The sequence below is a fragment of the Strix uralensis genome, unplaced genomic scaffold (assembly GCF_047716275.1).
Source record: "Strix uralensis isolate ZFMK-TIS-50842 unplaced genomic scaffold, bStrUra1 scaffold_524, whole genome shotgun sequence".
NCBI classification, from domain to species: Eukaryota; Metazoa; Chordata; class Aves; order Strigiformes; family Strigidae; genus Strix; species Strix uralensis.
In genome coordinates, this window is record NW_027437118.1 from 11,276 (window position 1) to 24,307 (window position 13,032).

The 13,032-nt window shown below is 41.6% G+C and overlaps 1 long non-coding RNA gene across 1 annotated transcript; it reads right to left on the bottom strand.

Moving 5' to 3' along the window:
• Positions 1-7,217: 7,217 nt before the first annotated feature.
• LOC141939036 (uncharacterized) lies at positions 7,218-12,792 on the bottom strand. Its single transcript, XR_012627457.1, has 2 exons — positions 12,739-12,792; positions 7,218-10,713 (listed from the first exon to the last, which is right to left on the bottom strand). It is a non-coding gene; the product is annotated as an uncharacterized LOC141939036 (long non-coding RNA).
• Positions 12,793-13,032: the final 240 nt, after the last annotated feature.

Below are 13,032 nucleotides of genomic sequence, written 5' to 3' on the forward strand. Positions count from 1 at the left end.
GCTGCTGTTTACCAAAACTTGCACCAGTGGTTCCCGTATCACAAAACTATTAACAGTACAAGCTGCTCTTTATATTGAGCAGCATTCATATGCTGAGAAAAACTGACAATAACATTTTGTACAATAGAATGATCTGAATACTATCAGAAGCATGTTTGTTACTTAGCATGCTGTCTATCTTTTCTGTATGTTCATCTTCGTGCTTAACCTTGAAGGTGAGTTCAAAACTAAGGTACAGAGGGCCAAATCATTGGCAGATCATGATTCATACCGATTGAGCATCATAAAACAAGGATGCCTTGGATTTTTTTTTCCCCTCCCATCCAAGGTGCAGTACATTCTCCGCTTTTCATTTCCACCACCCAATCATTCAAAGAGTTCAGTGGAAGAAGGAGGAAACCTACTAATATGTGCATACAAATCTGTAAGCCTGCTTGTTTCAGATAGATATTCAAATGTACCAACTTGGCTTCACTGCTAAGTGGAAACCCTTTCCTAGGCCTGGACTCATGTCTGTTCTTTGACACAAGCTAGCCTGCACCACCCACTGTGGGGATAACGCAAACCAAGGCATCACGCATCAACTCCCCAAACTGCCTGCACAATTGCAGCAAGCAGAACTAAACCTCCGGGTAGTCACAGATGCGGCCTCTGGGCAATGTTGCCTTGCATCCTTACAAGGCATTACTCCTGAGCCTATGCAGCTAAAAAGAATGTAGAGGTACAAGCTGCATGAATCTGTGCAATTCTAGTAAAATCCTTTTTTTTTTCTCCTCTAGTAACTTTAAAGTGAGTATTTCTAAACACCTAATCATATCCCTTAGCACTATAAGTCACTGCAGATGTGGCAACCAATCAGAGGCTTAACTGGATCAGACAACTTATTGCCTGTGTATTACCAGCTATTCTTTACACAGTTATTGCAACAGACTTTGCAGTATTTGTTTTTCCTTCCCTCCCTGTCTCCAACATTTTAAAGCATGAAGCTTATAAGTAGCCAAGGGCTGACACAGTACAAATGAACCAAAGTAGTAACATGATCTTGCAGTCATATCAGAGCGACATCTACTTCCAAGTTTCACGGCAACAGCAGCAGGTTGTGCTGCAAGGAGAACCTGCCATTGTTCCAGCCTCTCCAAAGCTTGCCAGCTCTGCTTTAAGCCCCAGGGGAAAGTTGAGGGGTAAACTGGAAGGAAAAAAAGGAGGAAGAAGGCCTGTGATGATAGTTGCTATTAAATAGTTTTAATTTGGACAGGTCCCCAGGATGTTTAATGTATTAATCAAAGATGCTTTTGAAAGCTTGTGTATATATATACTAGAAACTAAGCTGTAGTTGGGAAGGCTGTATGCAGACACACAGATGGTATGCCTTCAAAGCCTGCTAGTTTCAAAGCAGTCTAAATTCTCTCCCTTTTAGGCCAGTAATGCTATCAGATATCACCCATTGTGAAATCCATGTAATCTCTTCAATGAGACTTTCTCCACAGCAATAGAAGGGCAACTGTGGGTAGATTGCCACAGACACCAGGCAACCATCACAGAGCCCATCCCTTCTAGGTCACTGGTCCAAGCTCACAGCAGATTAGAATGGCACGGAAAGCATTACCATCTGCTGTCTCTCTAGCATGCTGTACAGAGTGAGCTTTGTAATCCTAGGCCAGATCCCATAAGACAAGTATTCACAAAGACACTAGCATTAATTGGAGACAATCCAGTATGTGTCAGAAGTCTTCCACATCACTGCCAAATCCCACTTAAGCAGCTGCAGCAGATGGCACCTACCTCTCACCAGACAGAGCTGAGCATCAGTCTGGCAGGAGCAGAGAGGTCACACCATCAGGCATATAAATCCACCTCTGGTCTCGAGTGTCCAGCACACTGTGATGCTGGATGAAATCTCCAGCGCAGAGTAGTCAAACAGGCCACGTGCCTTGACAACATGAAACTCCACCGTTAAGAGGCAGACAGAGAGACAACGACTATTGTGGAAAATAGGAACAGGTATTAAGAAAAATTTATACACACAAAACACAGAACCTCATGAGTGTCAGTTCAGTGTACAAGACCCAAGCAACTGCAGACAAAGGAAAGGCAGGAAAGAAAGCAAGAAAATGAGGACACGTGTAGAACAACTTGGGGGTAGCTCTCTGTCTAGGGTGCCTTTGGGATAGACAGGGAATTTCCCCTACTTAAAAAGTAGCTTCTCCTTCCAGAACTACCTATCTGGCACCTTTCATCAGGACACAAATTAAAAGCAATTCAGTGCACTCCTAAGAGCAGCACTACAAAGAAGACACTGCAGCCCTGTCACAATGCATTACGGTCAGGAAGGTGCAGGAAAGGAAAAGATACTAGAAAATGCAACCTTGAGGCAAATCACACCAAGTCTCCAATGTTCTAGACCCATTCCATGGTATTTCCTAATGGCCATACAAATGGCTGCAGAGGACCTCGAGCACACTGTGATAATATGACCTGCTAAAGGTTCAGCTCTCAGATTTTATATGCAACTTACATCATTCATCTGTGCCACTGTTTCCTGCATATTTCATGTCTTCAGATATCTTTTCTATAGTTGACCCAAACACAAGAAAAATAAAACAGGCCGCCAAGCACTTAGCTTGAGGTGTAGTGGAATTCAGTAGCTGAAGTTGGTGAACGGCAGCTGAACAAGAAAAGCTGATGCTACAAGCAAAGGAACAACAGAGTAGTGCAGGCATTTGAGTGTTTTCGTAGTTTCCTAGTAACTCCTACAATACCAACACAACTGATATTACCAAGTTGATAGCAGAGACTTGGTTTTATAATTTTTCCATGCCCCATGCACTGTTAACTCCCAGTTCTGCCCAAAAACTGTCAGCAAGGGTTAAAAACTCCACCAGCTCTCACTTGGCTAACTCTGACCGAAACAGCTTTTACATGAGGTCTTACCTCTAGTGTGAATAATGGTGTGATGCTTGTAGCCTTTAGCAGTCACTCCTACAGGCTGCTTTAATGTCATGCGCATGCATGACATTCCTGAACATGAAACTAAACTTGGAAAAGCAACCACAGCAGGAGCTGTCACCAGCACACTGCAGACAGTACGGGCCAGCAAGAGGCCTACTGTGCACTGCAATACAATCCATAGGAATAGCTTTCCTCAGCTTCCTCAGCAAGACTTTGTTAATTAACAAGGACTTCCGAAGTTAGTGTGCCTATTACCTGGAGCTGATTGCCATGGGATACCACATCCCCTAATGAATTCCCATCCCCAGAGAATAAGATAAGATACTATCAGAAGGAACCACTACTGACTATATCAAAATAAACCACTGACTACAAAAGAGTGCAAAAAGATTCCAGTAAAAAAAGATGTCATTTTAAATCATAATAAAGCTTCTAACTGTCCTTAGGTGAAATGAAACTGAATTTATTTCTGACATTACTCTTCCTGGTAGTTTCTGTAAGATGAATGTCATTGGATGATGGATATTACTGTGATTCCCAGTTTCCAGTTGTGGTTCCCATCATCATCTGCCCCAAAGGAACAAGATAGAAAGTAGAAGCAAAAAGCCAGCTAAAACAAGTTACCTACAGTCATACAAGCTATTTCCAGGTTCCAAGCTGAATTGATTCTTGACATTATCAGAAGTCGAAAAAAATTCAAAGCAGCAAGAACAGTCCCTTATCAATCCCAACAATAAATTTCTGTTTCAAAATTGCCTAACGGCTCATAGGGCGTCACTTGGCATCAGTTGTAAAGAACAGTAGAGAGAAGAGATGGGCAGCTAAAAATGGAAAAGTAAAGTTTAAACAGTCTAGAGCACAGTATCACACCGATACTGAGACCTTGGGTTACTGTTTGGCAAATTATATTTGAATATGATAAATACAAAGGACAGGAAATTCAAAGAGGAGTAGGTCATTCCAACCCAACTCCTCCTGCAGAAAAAAAGCTTTGGGAGCTACCCTTCATGTGAAAGTACTGACTAAAGACTTAACCTATCTGGTCCACCACTCTTTTCATTACTTATTCACATGACAGTCATCAAAACATAATCACAAGGAAGTCCCCCTCCAAGCATTTACAATCAATGCAACTGTGGCCCCAGTTTGGCCATCACTTTACATGCCTCCCTAAGTTGTATTCATTTTAATAGCATTCAAATGAGTGATTGTGTGCCTTGTATATGGGCCCTAGTACAGCACTGCAATACTGGCTTTTACATTGGTAACACCACATTTTAGGAATACACTGGCAAACTCAACTGAATACCAGACTGCTCCAGAAAACTGCCTTTACTAAATAACACTTTTGCTAATTGTAAATTAAAGACAATCCTGTACTGCAACTATTCCTAAGGAATTCTTCATTTTCAGTTTCATGTTGCATTTTAAGTCTCAAGGGATATCAAATATCACTTTCTGCATTTTCGCATTAGAGCAAAACAAGTACCCATTGCTTCACTGATCCTTCACAGTTGCTTAAGGTATTTACAATTATATTCAAGACAATGATCAATATGGTTTTTGCTAGTAAGAAAGTTCAATTCCAACTGTGCTATTTTTGCTGCAAGGAAAGTTGAATTTTGTCTAACAGCAGCTCCACCTTGTTCTTAATACAGTCTCTCTCATTCTCAGATCAGTCTGAACAATTGTATCAGCAGGGGTCTAGGGAAAAGAGCTCCCTATTCAGCTTGTGTCCTTCCTTCAACTGTTTGATTCTGAAACGTTACAGAACCGCTTTTTAGTAGTACCTGATTTTAGGACATTATTTTCAAACAGACCACTGCTTGACGACTAGGCCATTGCTTTACAGCCTCCAGACTTGTTACAGCTAAGACAGGCTAAGCATTAATACAGAATTCTTCAACAGTGTCTCAGCTGTATCAGTTTCAAATGGATGTCTCTCTTGCTTTGGTGTGTATATGGTTAAACAGTACTTTTCCTCAAAGATTAAAATGGCACAGCTGAGGCATCAGATTTAGCTTACAGATGATGCAAATCCAGCAAACGAAATGAATGCAACAGATGTGGATTTCTATTTTTTAGTAATGCTTTGAGAAGGAAAGTGACTTTGACATGTCTGACAAAATATTAGCACTAATTAGATCAGTTGATACATGCATATACCCCACCACTGCTGTAGCTTCATTCAAAATTCTGTTAAGCTTTCTTTGATGGAAGAACAATATACTTAGCGTTCACCCAGTCTGTACAAGTGGATTACATGGTCTGCCATAGGTACAAAATGTTGCTAGGGCAGCTTTCCAAGCTGTTCTGACAAGTAGGCAGAGCCAACTGAGCTGTGCTAAATGCATGCAAGCTGTCCAAGATCAGGAAAGCTTAAGCAGCTAAATAATATTGCTGCATTTACCTAGGTAACAAGTTCCTTCTCCTAGTGAAACCATTCCTCTGACATTGCCTAGTGTAAAAGAGTCTCCAGTTCTCAGTTCAGCCCTTTGGCATTAACACAGGAACGCACTGTATCTTGGGCAGCTCTAGTCCTAACTGAAATGCCTCAGGGAAGTGGGATGAGTCTCAGCCCTTTTAACACAGCTATACCAAAAGCAGGCTTAAATGAAATCATTTAGAGAAATCCAAGTAAAAGTCGTTGGAAAGCAATCAGGGCTTCTCCTAGCATCTCTACTAGAACAAGTAATAAAGACGTAATCCTTGGCTCAGCAGGCAATTGCAAATGGCAATGCTCATTGACATCAAGTAAGCCAGCCTTCAAAGTGACATGCAAGTTTCCCGATTCTTCTAAGTGAAAAGCCCTTTCAGGGCACTCAGAATTCCACAGCTCCACTAGTATGAAAACATGAACTGAAATAGCCAAATGCATCAGGACTGGACTTGAAATAACATCGGTAAATGAGATTCGTCATCTCAGCCTCAACACCTGAGTTCAGAGCCATTTGCATCTCTTCTCAGGACCCATTTTTTGGGAGACTGCATCAGGAAGACAAGACAGAAAATCAAATGCTTAAACAGAATTAAGATCTCTTCTGCACCTTGTTAGTGAGAACACATTGTCTGTATATTTGAATGCTTCATCCCTTGCTACATAGCCACAGCTCGATAATAGAGTAAGCCGTCTGGTGGCTGACAGGCTGCCTTCTGCAGCTGTTTTTAAATTTTTCTAATTAGCTAAGCAAAGGAAGAAAGTACAGTTCTTAAATTCTGCAATTGTGAAGACACTATTGCCTGCACTACAAGAAAGACTGAACAGCACCAGGAATCTAGTGAATCCATGTGATACTTCACTACTCAGAGGGAAAAGTCTATCACCATCCCAAGCATGTTTTGCAAAGTTGTCCAAATTCTTTATATAGGTCTAGGCATGAACATTTGGGGATGAACATAGGCATGAACATAGGGGGAACCACTATTTCTCCATTTGGTTAGAGTCACTTCTATGGGACTCCAAGCATGAGGAAGGAATAAGAAGACCTCTGCCTCAGTTCCTTCATTTAGGCCAGTTTTGGAGTACAAGAGAAAAGGATTGAAAGTACATAATTTTATCCCAAGAAAGAGGGGAGGTAACTAGGGACCAGATCCTTCTATGTCATATTTCAGAAGCCACTGTGTTCAAGTGTGGCATGAAGCACATGTTGCCCTCTTCCTCTTAATGATGCCCCCCCCCCCCGCAAATCAGTTCTGAGCCAAAAGATATTATTACTCATCAGTACATACATGCTAAGCTCTTTTGGGCCATGTAATTATGTCTGCTATTCTCCACAATGGCATTAAAAACATGCTACATAATCATTACGGCACTTGAAGTAGCTGAAGAAAAAGCACACTGGGAAAAAAGTCAGTGCCATCCTTCAACTCCACAAAGTCAGCAAGCCAGCCATGCTCTGCAGGCAGTGCAGTGCACCACACTATCTTGACCCCATTTGTGCCCTGTGTGCTATCTGTGCCATGGTTTTTATCCTCCATGCACAAATTTTACAACTAAGAAAACTGTGCCTCATGGTACAACAGAGCCACATCTTAAAAACAGGATCAGCTTGTACACAACATGAAGAATCAGGATAACAATTAATGAAGACTAAAAGGATATTTACTAATTTCATCTCCTCATTCACCTGTCCGTGAGGATCTAAACACACAGCTAAGAAGCCTTTTCCTGTTCAGTGGTGCCACAGAACTTATAAAACCTGCATAAGATCTTGAGCTGTGGGTTGTTATAAGTAGATTTCTCAAACTGATGTGAGTCAGAGCCAATCAAAATTTCAATTGTTTACTTAGCAAGCGGCAACAAGCAAAACAGCGCTGGGCGGCCGGGGAGTCCTTGCTCCACCAACGGCGCGCACTCACTTCCCGAGGGTCCGTCTCTTTTATATCCTCCGCCTTCCGGTATCGGGTCTCTCTGAGAGGTGTACCCGGCGTCCGCGCACTTTGCAGCTAGGGGGTCGCTCCATCCGGGTCTTCCTCGCGTCACCAATTCCTCGTATTTCCTGCTTTCCTGAGAGTGGCTCACAAAGCTTTTGTTTATATCTTACAGAGTATAGACATCACCCCTTTGTCCTTCTTCCCTTTGTCTTTCTCCCCTTTGTCCTTCTTCCCTTCTCCCTCTTTTCAGTCTTTTGCACAATAGGAGTCCTTGCTTCAGCATTTCAACTTAATAAGCACTTGCAGTCAGTTAGTCGTTACACAGTGTAATAGTTAAGTTTAAGCTTAGGCTTACATAGTTTATGGAATAACATGTCACAAGCTCCCAGTATCTTTAATGGAATTTGATGAACAAACAGTTTACTGTCTATCACAATCCCCCCTTTTTCTTTTTATCATTTTGTTCATCAAATTGTTGCAATTTTTGTTGACTTAACAGGAGAGTTGTTTTTTTGTTTTGTTTTTGTTTTTTTTTAATTTAAAGTCATCATCTAATTGGTCGTTTTTGGTTTTAATGAGTATTGGACGGGTGACAGACATCAGATATGTTACCCGCTGCATCATTTTCCAAGTTATGACATATAATATTATTGACAAAGTTAAACTGATCAAAATTAATATCAAGAGAACCACAATGGAGGTGACACAACTTATTCAAGATGTCTGTAGCAGTAGGTGACCATCCAAAAAGGGTGTTCCACCAGTTATGTTCTGCATTCTTTTTGCTCTTTCCAAGACTCGGTGTATTTCTTCCACATTGTGATGAACAGTTATTAGTTGTTTTTTTTTGTTTTTTTTTTTTTTTTGTCCGTTTTCTCTAACTTGCTCTAAAATTTCAACTAAGTCTTTGTGTTGAAGTAACTGCTTAACCAAAGTGAGATTCATTCCAATGGGTGTAGGTTGTAGATTATGTATTAACGTATAATTGGATTGCAGGAGTTGGTGAGACATGACCGGGGCTAAATAGGAAAAGTCACATTCGATTATCTTTGTGAAATTGTAAATACAGAGATTTGAATAATTTTTAGTCTCTACTATGACCTTGTCTACGGTTAAGAATTCACAAACCGTCCTCTAACATACACAACCTTTGCCGATATATATGAGTACTGTTTTAGGACTTTCATTGGGATGGACCTCAAAGTGGTAAATATTTTGTTCGATATCTAAACAAATATCTTGTGCCTCAATTGCATTGCCTTCACAAATAATTCCTTGTTGTCCTCGCACAATGCAAGGTTCTAAATTGACGGTTTGTCATTTTTCGTTTACTTTTCGGGCCCATACTCTATGCTCAGAAGGATAGAGTATGGTCCCGTTGTGATTTAGTTTTAATGAAATGACAGGGTAAATTTGGTATATGGTGGTATTATGAACAGTGAGTACAAAGGCAGTAGCTGCATTTGTGATGGGGTCATAGGTAAAGTTTACCAGATTCCACCAGGATTGGAGTTTCCTTTCAAAATCAGTGGTACTGTCCCAAATTATTCTCCGAATTTCAGTAGGGAGGGTTCCTTCTTCATCTTCTTTTATAATTGAAGCAGCTACCGACTGCATCCATATTTGGGCCTGGATGCAGCTGAGAGCCAAAGATAGGTTATTTTGGAGTATACCAAGTGTACCTGTAATCAATTCGTGATCTTTTATATTTACCTTTTCCCCTTTTGGTAATATATTTGACAACAGCTACTGATTTGTCCCCAAAGCCAATAAGGCAGATTACAAAGGTTGTTGTAAATTAGTTAAATTATTAACCGAGGTTGTCAATTTGTTCATTATTACCTCCGAGTCAATATTATTTAAAACTCCTAATCCTGTTTCCAAAACGCCGGTTAAGTTTCTCTGTATTCTTTTCATAGGAGGAGTTCGTTTTTGTAGCCAGGTTGTCCAACCTTTATAAGAGGTTTTTAGGAAAGGTGAACAGGTTGGTTGAATATTTGAAACATTATTTTGTATCAGCAATTCAACTTATTTGAGAGACCACGCCGGGTTAAATAACATTTGTTGTTGACCTGTATTTCTAATTGCATATGGTCCGATTCCAAAGATTCTTGGGTTAAACACGGCAGTTGGTTGTGTTGGAACAGTATGAGTAGGAGTAGTTATAGTTTCCTCCTGTATGTTCAGTGGGAATCGGAAAGATACAACCTGGTCTCCTGACCTGGTTCCCCCCAAACAAACTATGGACACTGGTTGGGTTGCAGTAAATGCATACCAACAGATCTCAGTCTCACAACGGGTTTGCGTTATTTTAGATCCCGTCTTGTCTCTTATAACGATTTGAGTCAAAGGGGGCTGACGGGTTATCACACTTACATTGAATGTTCTGCAGTCTATTTGTATCTCATCTCCTTTTTTAGTTGTCCAGGTATGGGATGAATTTTCCTATTTATATGTTTGGAGTGTTCGGTTATTATTTAATATGGTGGTTGTCAACCTCATCCCATACAAATTTGTACCCATACTTCCCGTATGTCCATAATAAGTGTCTGACCAGGGTCATGGTATTAGGTTAGTTAGGGTATGTTCAAAAGGCTGGTGGGATTCTATAGATTTATGTAGCTTCTCTTATATATATATATTTTTTTTTTTTTTTAATCAGGTTGTTTGGCACTCCTATCTGGCCCTTCCCTCTCAGAGGTCTTTTTCTCCTCAGAGTAGGGTAGCAAAGTTTTCCCCACTTCAGTACGTCTCTGCCTCCTCTGCCTACTCTGTTGCTTAGAGCAGCAGGGTGTTCCATCTTCTCGGCAGCAGCCGTATTCTTCAGGGGTACGCTTACCTCTGCTCCGGGACACGTAGGCCTCCTAGTTTTTAGTTTTGACTTCGGGTCCACGGCAGGGGACCCAGGGGATCTGCTTTCTACAGATCACCCTTAGGATCTGAGGGTGATATTCAGTAGGCCAATTAGGGTGAGTGCACTCTATTTCGGGATTTATCCCTTTGGTAAATATGTCCCACCAAATTTTCGAATCCTCAATTATTTTTCCCGTTTTTACTCCAATTTTTAGGGCCTGATTAGTTAATCTTCGTTCTCGTTGATAACACTGTTCGCAACTAGACCGAAGATTTATTCCATGTGCATTATGAACCCACCAGTCTTCTTTACATACATTGCACTTTATGCAGATAAAGGGAAAACAAATACAAGTTTCAACTGGACAAAATATTAGGGTCTCACTCATCGAGTCCTTCGTAGGTTCTTTCAAGTTTTCCGAAGGGTGACTCGTAGATCCCCAGGAGGGCTGGTCACTTTCCAGGTCGGATCCTGTATAAGTCCCTTTATGCGACTTGCGTGTGTCCACCCCTTCTCAGCAGTCCGAACAGCAGTTTCTGTAGTGATAAGAGCAACGTAGGGTCCTTCCCAACGGGGAGGTCAAAGAAGATTCTTTCCATGATTTGATTAGTACTTTATCTCCTGGTTGGATTTGATGCATGGCCACATCCAATGGAGGCCTTTGTACTACCATCCCCCGGGCCTGCAGTTGTTTTCCCCTTGCCATTAGCTGTATCAGATAGGATTTTATCTTTAGTTCTTCAAGTTGGGGGTGATCTGGTGGTATTTCTAAATCATAGGGCATCCCATATAACATTTCGAAGGGAGAAATACTTACATCGGTTCGGGGTTGAGTTTTGATATTTAACAATGCTAAAGGGAGACACTTTATCCATGACATTTTGGTTTCTAACATCAACTTGGTAAGGTGGGTTTTTTTGGTGTGGTTTTTTTTTGTTTGTTTTTGTTTTTTCTTCATTCATACGTTCAACTTTTCCTGAGCTCTGCGAGTGCCACGGGGTATGGTATTGCCACTGTGTACCTAGGGCAGCCAAAGTCTCTTTGGTTACTCTAGATACAAAATGTGGACCCCTATCTGAGTCTATTGTTTCTATTGTTCCATACTGAGGTATAACTTCTTCAAGTAGTATCCTTGTTACTGTGTGAGCTGTGGCTCGAGCTGTGGGAAAGGCTTCTACGAATTGGGTTAAATGATCTATAATTACTAGTAAGTATTTATACCTCCCCACCTTTGGTAATTCGGTAAAGTCTATTTGTATTCTTGCAAAAGGTCTATGAGCCAATTCTCGCCCCCCATATACTCGTTTTCTTATTTGATGTTTATTTACTTTTTGACAAACGAGACATTCTCCTATCACTCGTATGGTTATATCATATATCCCAATGCACATGTATTTAGTTGCAAATTGATCCACTAATGCCTGAGTTCCCCAATGAGTGTTTTTATGGAATTGCTGCATTATCTTGGTAGCTATGGGTTTTGGGAGAACTTCTCGGCTATCCGGGAGTTCCCATTTTCCATTAGCTTTCTGTTTAATCCCCATTTGATTTAATTCTGCTTGTTCTTGAACAGTAAAGCTTAAAATTTCATAGGATTTTCCATGGAAAAAGCACTACTTAAACCCTGGTCTTTCACATACACATTCTATGCCGTCTACCCTGAAATCGTCCCAGCAAGCATAACAGGGGAGGTAATTATCTCCACAATTAACACACCGCTTTCTGGCCTCTATCGGATCATCCAAGTGCAGTGCTAATAGCGCTGCTCTCTTTGCCTCTTGATCAGGAAGGTTATTCCCCCGTACTAAAGGATTTAGCCCCCTCTAGTGTCCCTTTAAGTGTACTACCGCAATTTCGCTGGGCCCTCGTATAGCTTGCAAAATTTGTGATATTAACTCCTGATGTACTAGGTCCTTCCCCCGAGAATTGATTAAGCCTCTCTCTTCCCATATTTTTCCAAAGGTATGTACTACTCCGAAGGCATATCTAGAATCGGTATATATAGTTCCCACTTTTTCTTTTAGTAATTGTAAAGCCTTTACTACTGCATATAATTCGCATGCCTGTGCATATTCACTTTCCTCCAAACTAAAGGGTTCCTTTGAATTGACATAAATGTTTAAGGCTTGACAGACCCACTCTTCAAAGGACCCAAAAAAACCAGGCCAATAGAGATGGTCGCCCCTGATTTGTTTCCCTCCCCAAACCTCCATACAATAATAAATCATTTCTACTTTGTCCTTACCCCGCCTAGAGGGGTAATTTTCCCAATGGTTTAACATTAAGCCTAAAGGGCTATCTGGTGGTATCTGGGGGTACCTCACCTTGGGTCCCACACCGCCCATGGGATCAGAAGGCTTGCTCTTCTTCTGCCCCATCTTCCGGAGCGCCTTCACAAACTCACACAATTCGTTTTTCCCCCTTTTTGTGACCCAGTCCCTTGCGGGATATGGGAAATGCACTACCGAGGGGTCCGCACTCGTTTCGCCCTGCTGGGCGTCTCACACACCACGCTCCGGGAAACCCAACCCCAACCGAATGGATAACCGGCCTACACTCACGCAACCCTGCGTCTTCGTCCGGGGCTTCGTGCACAAAGATTACGGGGTTACCGGTGTTCTTTTGCTTGTTGCCGAGTTTTGGAGTTCGTCGGTAGAGGGTGTGATAGCACTCAGCTGGGGCCGCTGAACTCAGCGGGGCGCGCTCCCCGTATGGGGCTTCCCACCAGATTGCCTCTATCCGAGTCACGGCACCAATTTTGTTATAAGTAGATTTCTCAAATTGATGTGAGTCAGAGCCAATCAAAATTTCAATTGTTTACTTAGCAAGCGGCAACAAGCAAAACAGCGCTGGGC